We start from the raw sequence: 15,057 nt of genomic DNA on the forward strand, positions 1-15,057 counted from the left end.
ATTAAATCACTGTGTCATATACCTGAAACATATCATGTTATTAATCAACTATACTTCAATAAAAAATAAAAATTTCAATTAAAACATTAAAAATTTTTGAAGTACATAAAAAGTTGAAACAAAGCAAATAACATGCACAGTGAACTAAAACTGAGGTAGACCACTAAAACCCCCAAAGAGAAAAATAAAGTCCAAGTGAAACTGCTTCCTTCTTAGGAAAGTGATACCAAAGTTATGTTTTTTTTCCTATTCAGACATTGATTCTCATAATGGCCTGCAGCATGTAATAACCTTTTTACTTTAGCATCGTTATGCAGAAAACTGGCATCATATGTTTTATTACTTTGAGTTCATCTCTAGAGTGGTGAGAGGATTAATTAATTTATTCATACATATTAAAAACATTTTGTAGAAGTCCTTTTGAAATTCTACCATGAACCAGCCTTCTCATCTTTTATCATTAGCTGTTACTTTTCAAATGGTTGTATAATGTTTTAAATTTTTTTTTATTTTTTTCACTGGTAAACAGAACTTTTGTAGGAAGATTGTGAATACTGCTTGATTAAATCAATGCTAATTTCCAGAAACAACAAATTTTCTCAAATGCCTATTTTAATTACTATTACAATATCATGAAAATTTTAGCAACTACAAATCAAGTGGTCCAGAAATTAGGTCTGATAGATTCAGTGCATTAATGGGTTTGATGCATTGTTCAGCAAATTTATTTTATTGCAGAAAGCTAATCTTTTTCCTGGTATCTCACACAGGCATACAGCTAGAGCTAAAATGAACGTGCAGTTTTCTGAGGCTTTCCCAAAGGGACAATGCATATCACATAGCAACATCTGCCAAGGAGAAAACTACACAACCAGTTTCAGTTTTTCCCTCTTGTAAAGATGATTGCATCCAATTGCAGGAAATGTATGCAACATCAATACCATTTTAAACATGCTTTACTATGCAGGTCTATGGTTATTTTATATGGTTTTGGGTTCAATAACCATTATCACACCTTAAATTTTGCATTTCTAAAGAATTTTCACATCTGCTTAACAACCCTGCCAAGGAAGGGTTGATCATTCCCATTTTACATATAGAAAAGCTGATATTTATAAGAGGTGGGTGTCTTGATCAAGGTCATAAGACTGCCTTTATGTAGAACCAGGATGGGATTCACTATTCAGTTCTGTTTTCATTATACCTTTCATATATATGTGCACAAAAAATAATGTATAATACAAGTACATAGTTATGTACTAACAGACTGTTTTATAATCTACAGGTCATATGTAATGTGAAGGGAAACACTATGTCTATTGATTGTTCTAATTTCTGTGTAATCATAGTGCAGTTTGGTTTTTTGTCTTGTAAATGATAGAGATTTGGAACAGCTGCAAATTGCTAATGTTCCTGGATACATTTGGCAGCAGCCTGAGGCAAGCAAATCCACAACAAGCAAATTAAATCCTTATAGTAATATATCTCTAAGCACTTACAGTATGAATAACAGAGGTATTGTGAGCCCAAAACAATTTTAAAAGAAATATAAGCGGTTGTTTATTTATTTATACAAAGAGACCAAGAAGTTTAGAGCATATGGTACAAAGGACAATAACCAGGAGAGTCAACTTCTTGCTATACCTGAAAAATCATGAGCTTTGAAGTGACAAAAAAAAAGAACCCCTTGAATTTGATCAGATTTCAAATTTGATATCAAGGTAAAAGACTGACAGTAAGTCCAGAAGGGCTTTCCAGGCAAAGAGCATGGGTGTGAGAGATGGAGCAGAGGCAGATGAGAGATTCATGTTTCAAAGAGTTTAAAGTAAAGTAAAGTCGCTCAGCCATGTCCAACTCTTTGCAATCCCATGGACTATAGCCTACCGGGCTCCTCTGTCCATGGGATTTTCCAGGCTATAGTACTGGAGTGGATTGCCATTTCCTTCTCCAGGGAATCTTCCCGACCCAGGGATCAAATCCAGGTCTCCCACATTGTAGACAGATGCTTAACCATCTGAGCCACCAATCAAAGAGTTTAGTTTACTCAAAATCAGCACTTGTTAAAAGAAACAGAAATAATGGCCAGGTAAATAGGAGATACCATTATTCTCTCTACTGTACAGCTCTAGAGTACAGTTAGCTGCTTAGCATTTCACTTTTTCCTTCATTCATAGGTCTATGCTATGCCTACCCTCTACTCAAGGCCAACTTTACACATGCTTGGCAATTTCTACCTCATGGTTCTAAGCCATCGGTGATGAGCCATGCATTAGGTAAATAGCTGAGGGAGAAGTGCAAAAAGAAATATTAAACTATTGAAGAAAAGTTATTCATGGATCCTTGTTAAAGATAGTGAAGCGGACTTTGTCAAGGGGGACTGTCATGAAAGGCATGTGGACCACCACAATGGGGTTTTACAGTGAGGGAGAGATATTGCCCCCAACTCAACAAAACAAGGAAAGTGAGAATTTATGGCCAAAAAGTGAGAGGGGTTATCTGTGGATGGAAAATTATTAAAAGGAAATATCAGGGGTTGGGGATGATTCTAGCTTTAACAACTCAACGAGACTCTTCTGAAGGCAAGTCAGGTGGTCAGACATCACCTGAAGAATGGTTAAGGATGGGGAACTTGATCAAATATCGAGGCTGGGAGATGATGGCTAAACTGACTTAGCGAGATTCTTGCTAAAACTGGACAATGCAGATATGAACACAGAAGCTCAAACATAAGGGCCTAGTTGAGAAGAGAGTTACAAGAAGCCTGACTAGAGTTTGGTCAAGATAAGAATCTTTGTCAGCACACCCACCCGCATAGTCCCTATTCATTCTGTCCACAGATACGTTCCAGTGTCATCAAGCGCCAGTACTTCCGTCTTGTCAAGTTCACTATGCCCCATCCCACCTCTATATCTGTATGTGCTATTGCCTGTTTTAATATCGTTCAAGGGCACTTTTCCTGACCTAAAGCTTAGCTTCATCTAGGAGATAAACCGTGCCACATGCTTTCATCAACGCATATTTGTCTCTCACAGCAGATAGTCGTTAAATAATTGTGTAATTGTAGACAGTAATTGTGTGTCAATGTGATTCTTTAATAATTATCAGCCAAAAGTTCAATAAAATTCTTGAGGTTTGTTTTAAATTTATTTTATTGAAGTAATTAGAGTATAGTTGATTTAAAATGTCTTGCTAAATACTGCTGTTCAGGAAACTGATTCATTTATACATACATATGTTTGTTTACGTATACATGTTTTTGCTTTCACTTCCAATATGGCTTATGCAGTTCAGTTCAGTTGCTCAGTCACTCAGTCATGTCTGACTCTTTGTGACCCCATCCCTGTCCATCACCAACTCCCGGAGTCCACCCAAACCCATGTCCATTGAGTCAGTTATGCTATCCAACCATCTCATGCTCTGTCGTCCCCTTCTCCTGCTGCCCTCAATCTTTCCCAGCATCAGAGTCTTTTCCAATGGGTCAGCTCTTTGCATCAGGTGGCCAAAGTATTGGAGTTTCAGCTTCAACATCAGTTCTTCCAATGAACACCCAGGACTGATCTCCTTTAGGATGGACTGGTTGGATCACCTTGCAGTCCAAGGGACTCTCAAGAGTCTTCTCCAACACCACAGTTCAAAAGCATCAATTCTTCGGCACTCAGCTTTCTTTATAGTCCAACTCTCACATCCATACACGACCACTGGAAAAACCATAGCCTTGACTATACGGACCTTTGTTGACAAAGCAATGCCTCTGCTTTTTAATATGCTGTCTAGGTTGGTCAAAACTTTCCTTCCAAGGAGTAAGCATCTTTTAATTTCATGGCTGCAATCACCATCTGCAGTGATATTGGAGCCCCCGAAAATAAAGTCAGGCACTGTTTCCACTGTTTCCCCATCTATTTCCAATAAAGTGATGGAACCAGATGCCCTGATCTTTGTTTTCTGAATGTTGAGCTTTAAGCCAACTTTTTCACTCTCCTCTTTCACTTTTATCAAGAGGCTCTTTACTTCTTCACTTTCTGCCATAAGGGTAGTGTTATCTGCATATGTGAGTTTATTGATATTTCTTCCAGAAATCTTGATTCCAGCTTGTGCTTCTTCCAGCACAGCGTTTCTCATGATGTACTCTGCATAGAAGTTAAATAAGCAAGGTGACCATATACAGCCTTGACGTACTCCTTTTCCTATTTGGAACCAGTCTGTTGTTCCATGTCTAGTTCTAACTGTGCTTTCTGACCTGCACACAGGTTTCTCAAGAGGCAAGTCAGGTGGTCTGGTATTCCCATCTCTTTCAGAATTTTCCACAGTTTATCGTGACCCACAATAAAAAAATTAAAAAAAATAAAAAATAAAAACAAATAAAAATAAAAAAGAGATGGGAATACAGGACCACCTGACCTGCCACTTGAGAAGCCTGTACGCAGATCAGGAAGCAACACTCAGAACTGTACATGTAACAGAATGGCTTCAAATAGGAAAAGGAGTCCGTCAAGGCTGCAGTCACCCTGATTATCTAACTTCTATGCAGAGTACATCATAAGAAACGCTGGGCTGGAAGAAACACAAGCTGGAATCAAGATTGCCAGGAGAAATATCAATAACCTCAGATATGAAGATGACACCACCCTTATGGCAGAAAGTGAAGGAAAATGAAAGAGCCTCTTGATGAAAGTGAAAGAGGAGAGTGAAAAAGTTGGCTTAAAGCTCAACATTCAGAAAACGAAGATCAGGGCATCTGGTCCCATCACTTCATGGGAAATAGATGGGGAAACAGTGGAAACAGTGTCAGACTTTATTTTGGGGGGCTCCAAAATCACTGCAGATGGTGATTGCAGCCGTGAAATTAAAAGGTGCTTACTCCTTGGAAGGAAAGTTATGATCAACCTAGACAACATATTAAAAAGCAGAGACATTACTTTGTCAGCAAAGGTCCATCTAGTCAAGGCTATGGTTTTTCCAGTAGTCACGTACGGATGTGAGAGTTGGACTATAAAGAAAGCTGAGTGCCGAAGAATTGATGCTTTTAAACTGTGGTGTTGGAGAAGACTCTTGAGAGTCCCTTGGACTACAAGGTGATCCAACCAGTCCATTCTAAAGAAGATCAGTCCTGGGTGTTCATTGGTAAGACTGATGTTGAAGCTGAAACTCCAATACTATGGCCACCTGATGCAAAGAGCTGACTCATTGGAAAATACCCTGATGCTGGGAAAGATTGAGGGCAGCAGAAGAAGGGGACAACAGAAGATAAGATAGTTGGATGGCATCACCGATTCGACGGATGGATTTGGGTGGACTCTGGGAGTTGATTATGGACAGGAAGTCCTGGCATTCTGTGGTTCATGGGGTCACAAAGAGTCAGACAAGACTGAGCGACTGAACTGAACTTAACTGAATTGTGATCCACACAGTCAAAGGCTTGGCATAGTCAATAAACCAGAAAGAGCTGTTTTTCTAGAACTCTCTTGCTATTTCGACGATCCAGCAGATGTTGGCATTTTACCTCTGGTTCCTCTGCCTTTTCTCAAACCAGCTTGAACATCTGGAAGTTCACAGTTCATGTATTGCTGAAGCCTGGCTTGGAGAATTTTGAGCATTAATTACTAGTGTGTGAGATGAGTACAATTGTGCGGTAGTTTGAGCATTCCTTGACATTGCCTTTTTTTGGGATTGGAATGAAAACTGACCTTTTCCAGTCCTGTGGCCACTGCTGAGTTTTCCAAATTTGTTGGCATATTGACTGCAGCACTTTCAAAGCATCATCTTCCAGGATTTGAAATAGCTCAACTGGAATTTCATTACCTCCACTAGCTTTGTTTGTAGTGATGCTTTCTAAGGCCCACTTGACTTCACATTCCAGGATGTCTGGCTCTAGGTGAGCAATCACACAATCGTGATTATCTGAGTCATGAAAATCTTTTTTGTACAGTTCTTCTGTGTATTCTTGCCACCTCTTCTTAATATCTTCTGCTTCTGTTAGGTCCCTACAATTTCTGTCCTTTATTGAGCCCATCTTTGCGTGAAATGTCCCCTTGGTATCTCTAATTTTCTTGAAGAGATCTCTAGTCTTTCCCATTCTATTGGTTCCTCTATTTCTTTGCATTAATCCCTGAGGAAGGCTTTCTTGTCTCTCCTTGCTATTCTTTGGAACTCTGCATTCAAATAGGTAAATCTTTCCTTTTCTCCTTTGCTTTTTGCTTCCTTTCATTTAACAGCTATTTGTAAGCCTCCTCAGACATTCATTTTGCTTTTTTCATTTCTTTTTCTTGGGGATGGTCTTAATCCCTGTCTCCTGTACAATGTCACAAACTCTGTCCATAGTTCATCAGGCACTCTGTCTGTCAGATCTAGTCTCTTTGATATATTTTTCTCTTCCACTGTATAGTCATAAGGGATTTGATTCAGGTCATACCTGAATGTTCTAGTGGTTTTCTCCACTTTCTTCAATTTCAGTCTGAGTTTGGCAATAAGGAGTTCATGATATGAGCCACAGTCAGCTCCTGGTCCTGTTTTTGCTCACTGTATAGAGCTTCTACATCTTTGGCTACAAAGAATATAATCAATCTGATTTTGGTGTTGACCATCTGATGATATACATGTGTAGAGTCTTCTCTTGTGTTGTTGGAAGAGGGTGCTTGCTATGACCACTGCATTCTCTTGGCAGAACTCTGTTAGCCTTTGCCCTGCTTAATTCCATATTCCAAGGCCAAATTTGCCTGTTCCTCCAGGTGTTTCTTGACTTCCTACTTTTGCATTCCAGTCCCCTATAATGAAAAGACATTTTTTGGGGTGTTAGTTCTACACGATATTGTTGTTCTTCATAGAACTGTTCAACTCATTATTGCTTACTATAGTCTATTGAATACATTTCTGTGTGCTGTTCACTAGGACCTTGCTGTTTATCTAGTCTAGATATAATCGTTTCCATTCGTTAATCCCAAACACCCAGTCCACCCCTCCAACCCACCTTCTCCATGGCAACCACCAGGGTTGCTGTCGTCTATGTTTGTGTGGCCGTTTCTGTTTCATGGATAAGTTTATGTATGTCATAGCTTAGATTCCATAGGTCACTGATTTCATATGGTATTTGTCTTTCTCTTTCTAACTTCAATAGGATGATAAGCTCTAGGTCCATCCGTGCTGCTGCAAATGGCATCATTTCATTCTTTTGTATGGCTGAGTAATATTCTATTTTATGTAAACACCACATCTTCTTTATCCATCCATCTATCACTGGACTTTTAAGTTGCTTCCATGTTTTGGGTTTCATAAATGGTGTTGCTATGAATGTAAAAGTGCAAATATCTTTACAAATTATAGTTGTTTTGTTTTTTTTTTTTTTTCCTGGATATATGCCCAGGAGTGGGATTGATGGATCACATGGCAACTCTATTTAAGGTTTTTGAGGAACTGCCATACAAAATTCCTGAGTTTCATTGACTACAATTTCATGAGGGACAATGATGAGTATATTTTGCTTAATACTATAATCTGGCACCCTTCTATACTAGATCAATAAGTACTTATTGAATAATTGGGCCCTTTCTGAGGATAATTCTCAAGTAGAAAGAGGAGTGAAAGTGTAGAGAAAAGATAAGAGCAATTAAAACAAAATGAACAAGAAAACTGGGTTTATTCACCCACTCAGACATGTAAATTTGTTCACTCAATAGCTAGTAAGCTGGTTTTAAATATAGCAAATTTTGATAGTGAACCTCTATTTGCTTATTTACTTGTTTATTTATAAGGCTTGAAGCATGATGTCCCTATTTTGCATGATTAGAAAAGTTTACAGTTATATATTAGTGGATTTACTTTTTATGTATATTGTTTAGTCCTTCATGAAAAATAAAACCCAAAATTATGATACTGCTTCTCTGAAAAGCATCGTCTGTGATGTTCATAAGTGTGATCTATATGAAAATGTGGCATCCATATATTCTCTGCAAAGAATAGCAAGAACTTGTCTATCAGAAAAAAATGCAGATTATCAACCATAAGGCAGTTCAAAGTCTTTCAGAAGCCTAAACTAGGGAAAAGATAGGTAAAAAAGATAATTTTGGAAATTAAGGGAGCAGTATGAGACTTGGGTGCTAACTGCTAAGTCACTTCAGTCATGTCCGACTCTGCGACCCCATAGACGGCAGCCCACCAGGCTCCCCCGTCTCTGGGATTCTCCAGGCAAGAACACTGGAGTGGGTTGCCATTTCCTTCTCCAATGCATGAAAGTGAAAAGCGTAAGTGAAGTCACTCAGTTGTGTCCAACCCTCAGCGACCCCATGGACTGCAGCCTTCCAGGCTCCCCTGTCCATGGGATTTTCCAGGCAAGAGTACTGGAGTGGGGTGGGTAAGTTAGCTCAAAAACATGGATTGAGAAAGTTCTACAGATGAGTTTAAGTATATAAACTTTAGAAAAATAAAAGTAAGAAGCTAATCCAAAGGAAACATTTTATATATTTAAATAACAAAGGTTGTTTTTATATGCATGCTCAAGTGACATCTTCTTAACCTAAATTGTTAATGCAAATTTGTTTAATACACGTAAGGTTTTCCCCATAAAATGGATCAAATGTTCTGTCTCAGAATATGTCACTTCAGCATAAGAATTATTTTGACCTGGGGGCAATTAAGAAACAGTAGACACAAAAGGAAATCTCAGTGCTCTGTCTTTCTGCTTAGAAGTAGGAGGGAAATTTATCTTAGTAAAGATGTTCCCCTCCCTTTTTCCAAAAAGGAAGAGGACAATGACCCTCAAACACTGAAGACAACTCAACCTTATTAGTGGAGATAGCACCAGCTCTAGTCTACATAATAAACCGTACTAAACAACACTTATCTTCCATTAGCTTTCCTCATATATTTAAACTTCTCACAGTTTACTGCCCTTAGAAGCTCAACCCCCTTTTTCTTGATCTTGTCTCCTGTCCACAATTCATTGCCCTTTGTTAAAATGATATATAGTTCTCAAGCCTATCACATCTTTGGATTTTCACTTCATTTTGTTTTTGGAGGCCCCATATGCCTTATTATAAACCTTTTTCTGGCAATTTATCAGTTGCCATTTTAATGTGCAGACTCTAGCTACTGAACATAAGAAGGTAGAACAAAAACATTTTTTTCCATAACCTTCTGCCTCCCATCTCTAGTTTTCCAATGAAAGAAATGGGCACTTATTAATAAGCTGCCATCAAGTAGGGAACCTCTTCAATGATGGGCTATATTGTTTGGAGAGCATTCTAAAGACAAGTATGCCATTCATGCATCATTCATTTATTTAAAATACATTTATTGGGCACCCATGATAAATCTAACGGTTTGACTAAGATAGACACAGCGATTGTCTTCATAGATCCAACATTTTTTCAGGGAGAGAAGAATTAAGCAAAGCATTACACAATTAATAATTTAACAACTAGTATTAATGCTATAGAAGAGAATTACAGGGTACTGTGGAAGTGCAACTACTGAAAGACCTGACCCGGTATGGAAGGAGAGGGTGACCCATAGAGACATCCTTGAAAGAATTATATTTCAGCTGGGTGTTGAGGAATGAGTAGGAATTAACTAATATTGTTATTCGACGAGGCAGCATCTAAATCCCATTGAAAATATACTGTTTAATGAGTTTTTGTTTGGGCAGAGTCCACTCCAGTTAAAAGAAGTCAAAAATACCAGATACTCATTTTTGCAGCATCCTTTATGTTAAAGTGCAGCCACATAGGTATTATTGTGCCTTTAATATATATATGTGTGTGTGTGTACATATATATATATATATATATATATATATATAAAACTGAATTGGGAACAAGTGACACAAAATGAATGGGAAATGGATGTTTTCTGTAGGTTTCAGCTGATGCAGAAATAATGAGTTGCTTGACTTCCTTGGTGGCTCAGACAGTAAAGGGTCTGTCTACAATGCTGGAGACGCGGGTTCGATCCCTGGGTCGGGAAGATCCCCTGAAGCAGGAAACGGCAATCCACTCCAGGACTATTGCCTGGAAAATCCCATGGACAGAGGAGCATGGTAGGCTACAGTCCATGGGGTCGCAAAAGTTGGACACGACTGAGCGACTTCACTTCACGTGGGCAGCAGACTTGGCGGTAAGCAGACGCGCTGGGGCTTGGTGTGGAGGACCGTGATGTGTGCACCGCGTTGGTGTGGAGCGATCGGAGATGTGGTTCTGGCAGCATGGCCTCAAGCTTTGTTCTCTAGAGCCCGCCCAGTGTTTCTGTGAGCCCCCAAACATCTTTTAATATTTTTTTCCTCTTAAATTAGTCAGAATGGGGTTTTGTTGGTGATAACCAAGCAAAGGAGTGGGAGAGAGTGAAAAAGAGCTCCTTGGTGAAGGTGAGAGTGAAGTGAACCGTCCGAGGAGCTGGGAGCGACCATGTGACAGGAAAGCTGCTGCAGGGGCAGCGACCACCGAGCCAGGGCACCGAGGCCGTGAGAGGGAGTCTTTACCTTGTTCTAAGAGCAGTGAGAATCAGCTTTAAGCAGGCAGGAGACATGATAAAATTTGCATTTTTAAAGGTCACTCAGCGACTGGAGCCTTTATGCCGGAAATTGCTGTAGCTAAAGACTACGGCTGTGGAAATGCAGACGAGAAGCTGGAATTTTGAAATTCTATGAAGTAAAATAAATCGGTTTTGGCAAGAGGTCAGACGTGTAAGAGTGGGACATCTTACTTGCACAACAACCTGTTACTTGTTCGACAGAAGCGGATAACAGATGGAGTAATTCCAATATATGTACATTCTCTGGCTGGTCTGATTTGCATATATTCTGCAAAATCAAATATAGTGAGTAGAAGCACATAGTTAATACACACACATGATATTTCTTCCCCCATTTTCTTAACCTAAATGATTAAATTCAGTTCCTCTGCGTTTCATTTACTTCAGCAGTTTATAACATTATGTCATCTCTGCAATAACAATTTAATTTTTTTCCTTGCGTTTTGAAAGGAAATGAAAGCATAAATTTGTTCTAGAAATGTGGGAAAGAAATTCAGAAGCTAGACAAATAGAAGGGTTGAGAATTTGGTGATATCTGATGTGTTGCTAAACAGTAAAATCCAATTATTAGTAATAAAAATAAAACAAAAATTACTTCTCCATACCATCTAGTAAAAATAAGCAAAACATTCTAATAGTTGAAAGTCCTTTCGTTGTCTCCTAATGATAATGCTGCAGAACTCAGCCTCTCTGTTCAATAGGTATTTGTCACCAGTAATGCTGTGTTGGTGGAAACTTTTTTTGTTTTTTAGTTTAATTCTGTGCCTTCCTCTGTGTTTTCATAGAACTCCAAGCAAAGCTCTAACACACATTTGCATAGGTCATGATAGGGATGGATTAATGTGGTTTACTTCTGGTACGGAAATCATGGATCCTATCAAATAAGCTGCAACTTTCCAACACTCATAGGTTCCACAGCCTTAATCATGTGTGTCCTCTGGGTCCACACTTCTAACTGGCATACATCCTTGTTTAAAATTGGCACTCTGCTTGTGCATCATGACTTCTTACCCACTATCTCCAAGTCTGACCAATGGCCTGCTTGTTCCTGTTCCTTGATATCACCCTTGCCTTTGCCAATACCACCCTAATCTGTGGTAGAATTCTATGGTACCAATTTCTAAAGTTTCTATGCAATTATTGTTAGCAGCCTTAGTGGTTTTCCACAATAAACTATGGAAAATTCTGAAAGAGATGGGAATTCCAGACTACCTGACCAGCCCCTTGAGAAACCTGTATGCAGGTCAGGAAGCAACAGTTAGAACTGGACATGGAACAACAGACTGGTTCCAAATAGGAAAAGGAGTATGTCAAGGCTGTATATTGTCACCCTGCTTATTTAACTTATATGCAGAGTACATCATGAGAAACACTGGGCTGGAAGAAGCACAAGCTGGAATCAAGATTGCCGGGAGAAATATCAATAACCTCAGATATACAGATGACATCACCCTTATGGCAGAAAGTGGAGAGGAACTAAACAGCCTCTTGATGAAAGTGAAAGAGGAGAGTGAAAAAGTTGGCTTAAAGCTCAACATTCAGAAAACGAAGATCATGGCATCTGGTCCCATCACTTCATGGGAAGTGGAGATGGGGAAACGGTGGAAACAGTGTCAGACTTTATTTTGGGGGGCTCCAAAATCACTGCAGGTGATGATTGCAGCCATAAAATTAAAAGACACTTACTCCTTGGAAGGAAAGTTATGACCAAACTAGATAGCATATTAAAAGGTAGAGACATTACTTTGCCAACAAAGGTCCGTTTAGTCAAGGCTATGGTTTTTCTAATAGTCATGTATGCATGTAACAGTTGGACTGTGAAGAAAGCTGAGCACTGAAGAATTGATGCTTTTGAACTGTGGTGTTGGAGAAGACTCTTAAGAGTCCCTTGGACTGCAAGGAGATCTAACCAGTCCATTCTAAAGGAGATCAGTCCTGGGTGTTCTTTGGAAGGAATGATGCTAAAGCTGAAACTCCAGTACTTTGGCCACCTGATGCAAAGAGTTGACTCATTGGAAACGACTCTGATGCTGGGAGGGATTGGGGGCAGGAGGAGAAGGGGACAACAGAGGATGAGATGGCTGGATGGCATCACCGACTCAATGGATGTGAGTCTGAGTGAACTCTGGGAGTTGGGGACAGACAGGGAGGCCTGGCATGCTGTGATTCATGAGGTCGCAAAGAGTCGGACACGACTAAGTGACTGAACTGAACTTAGTGGTTTAAATTTTTAATTATTATTCTTCATTAAGTTATATGTATCCAGGCTGCAAAGGTTTTTAAATGGATCAAAAAGATATATTGTAAAAAGTAACATTCCATTCAGAGAGCAGAAGGGATGAACTGGTCGGGCAGAGAGGGTTTATATGGCAGTGAAACTACTCTGTAGGATCCTGAATGGTGTATGCATGTCATACATTTGTCAAACCTCTTAGAACATACAACGCAAAGGGTGAACCCTCATGTAAACTATGGACTTTAGGTAATAATGTATAAATGTTGTCTCATCAACAGTGACAATTGTACCACATTAATGTCAGTTAATACTAATAAGGGAACTGTTAATGGGGAAAGGGGGCATGCCATGTGGGAACTCTGTGTACTTTCTGCTCAATTTTTCTGTGAACCTAAAAGTCTAATATCTTTCTCTCCCATTCATGCACCACCACCTAATTCCTTTCCCTATAGGAAATATGTACAGAATGTTTATATACTATCCATACATTAAAATATGAAATGACAATTAGCTACCAATTATAGGTGCTGCTTTTAAACTAAAAACATGATTCACTATAAGAAAACCAAAATGCCCCTTGCTTCATTTCCATGTAATTTTACCTCCAAGTTCCTCTCTGAACCAGAGGATTTTGTTTATGTTTTGCTTCCACCTGATTAATTTTTTTCCAGGCTAGAGAAGAGTCCATTATTCATTATTCACAATTATGCTTTTGGTAGTACACATTATAGTTAATTGGGATTCCGTGGTGGCTCAGCTGGTAAAGAATCCTCTTGCAATGCGAGAGATCTGGGTTCAATCCCTGCGTTGGGGAAGTCCCTGGAGAAGGGAACGGCTACCTACTCCAGTATTCTGGCCTGGAGAATTCCATGGACTGTATTCCATGGGGTCGCAAAGAGTCGGACATGACTGAGTGACTTTTACTTTGTCACTTACAGTTAATTACATTATCAATTTGCATCATTATTTCATTTAATGTCTGTCTATCCTTAGTCTGATAACCTTGTCATTGATGGTAAAGTTTGGTTCAAGTCACTTTTAAAAGGCATGCAGTAGGCAAATATAAATGTTGTCCTTAGTCATAATAGAAGCATTTTTTATACCTATTGCATAATGACCAATCTGCTTTTCCATCTATGTTACATCTGGTGGCCTCTTATAGACATTTGATCTGTGACCCTGGGAAGCTAAATCATTATAGTGTGGACCAAGAGTTGCTTTTGTAGGATTCTAGGTGTATCTTTCCTCAGTTCTTTGTAGGCAAGACAACGCTATGCTATGGTCTCAGGGGGCTCCATTCACATAGCAACCTCGAGCACAGCTAGCCCCACCTTATGAAGCAGTCCAGAAGTAGGTCTTCAGTAAATATCTATTATGTGAAATAAAAACTACATAGCCATTATAGAAAAGGGCAGAAATTATTAAGTGTATTCATGTTAGCTTTTTTTCTTTTTTAAAAAAAGAGAATAATATAAAGCTTATTTGATTCATTGTGTGGTTGAGTCAGCATTGTTTTTATTATTTTAATGTGGTATATTGGGTCTTTGTTCAATTCTTCATGCAATACAGTTAAGTAACTCAGTCGCATCTGACTCTTTGCAACCCAATGGACACCAGCATTCAAGTATTCCCTGTCCATCACCAGCTCCTGGAGCTCGCTCAAATTCATGTCCATCAAGTTGGTGATGCCATCCAACCATCTCATCCTCTGTCATCCCCTTCTCCAGCTGCCCTCAATCTTTCCCAGCATCAGGGTCATTTCCAATGAGTCAGTTCTTCAAACCATGTGGCCAAAGTATTGGAGTTTCAGCTTCAGCATCAGTTCTTCCAATGAATAGTCAGGACTGATTTCCTTTAGAATACACTGATTGGATCTCCTTGTAGTCCAAGGGACTCTCAAGAGTCTTCTCCAACACCACAGTTCAAAAGCATCAATTCTTTGGCACTCAGCTTTCTTTATAGTCCAACTCTCATATCCATACATGACTATTGGGAAAACCGTAGCTTTGACTACACAGACCTTCATTGGCAAAGTAATGTCTCTGCTTTTTAATATGCTGTCTAGGTTGGTCATAGCTTTTCTTCCTGAGCAAGCATCCTTTAATTATTCATTACTTCCCTCTAATAGAGTTACATCCATACCCTCTGGCAACTGATTTTGAAGTACCTTCCTTTGACATGGTACATAAGTCCCCATCCAAATAACATTTGGCTGAGGTATTAATATTTTACCTGCCTCTGCAGATAGTATAAGTGAGGATATATGCCATGGAGGACTGCAAAAAACGATTTTGTCATTTGAC

This window comes from Capra hircus, chromosome 5 (assembly GCF_001704415.2).
Source record: "Capra hircus breed San Clemente chromosome 5, ASM170441v1, whole genome shotgun sequence".
NCBI lineage: Eukaryota > Metazoa > Chordata > Mammalia > Artiodactyla > Bovidae > Capra > Capra hircus.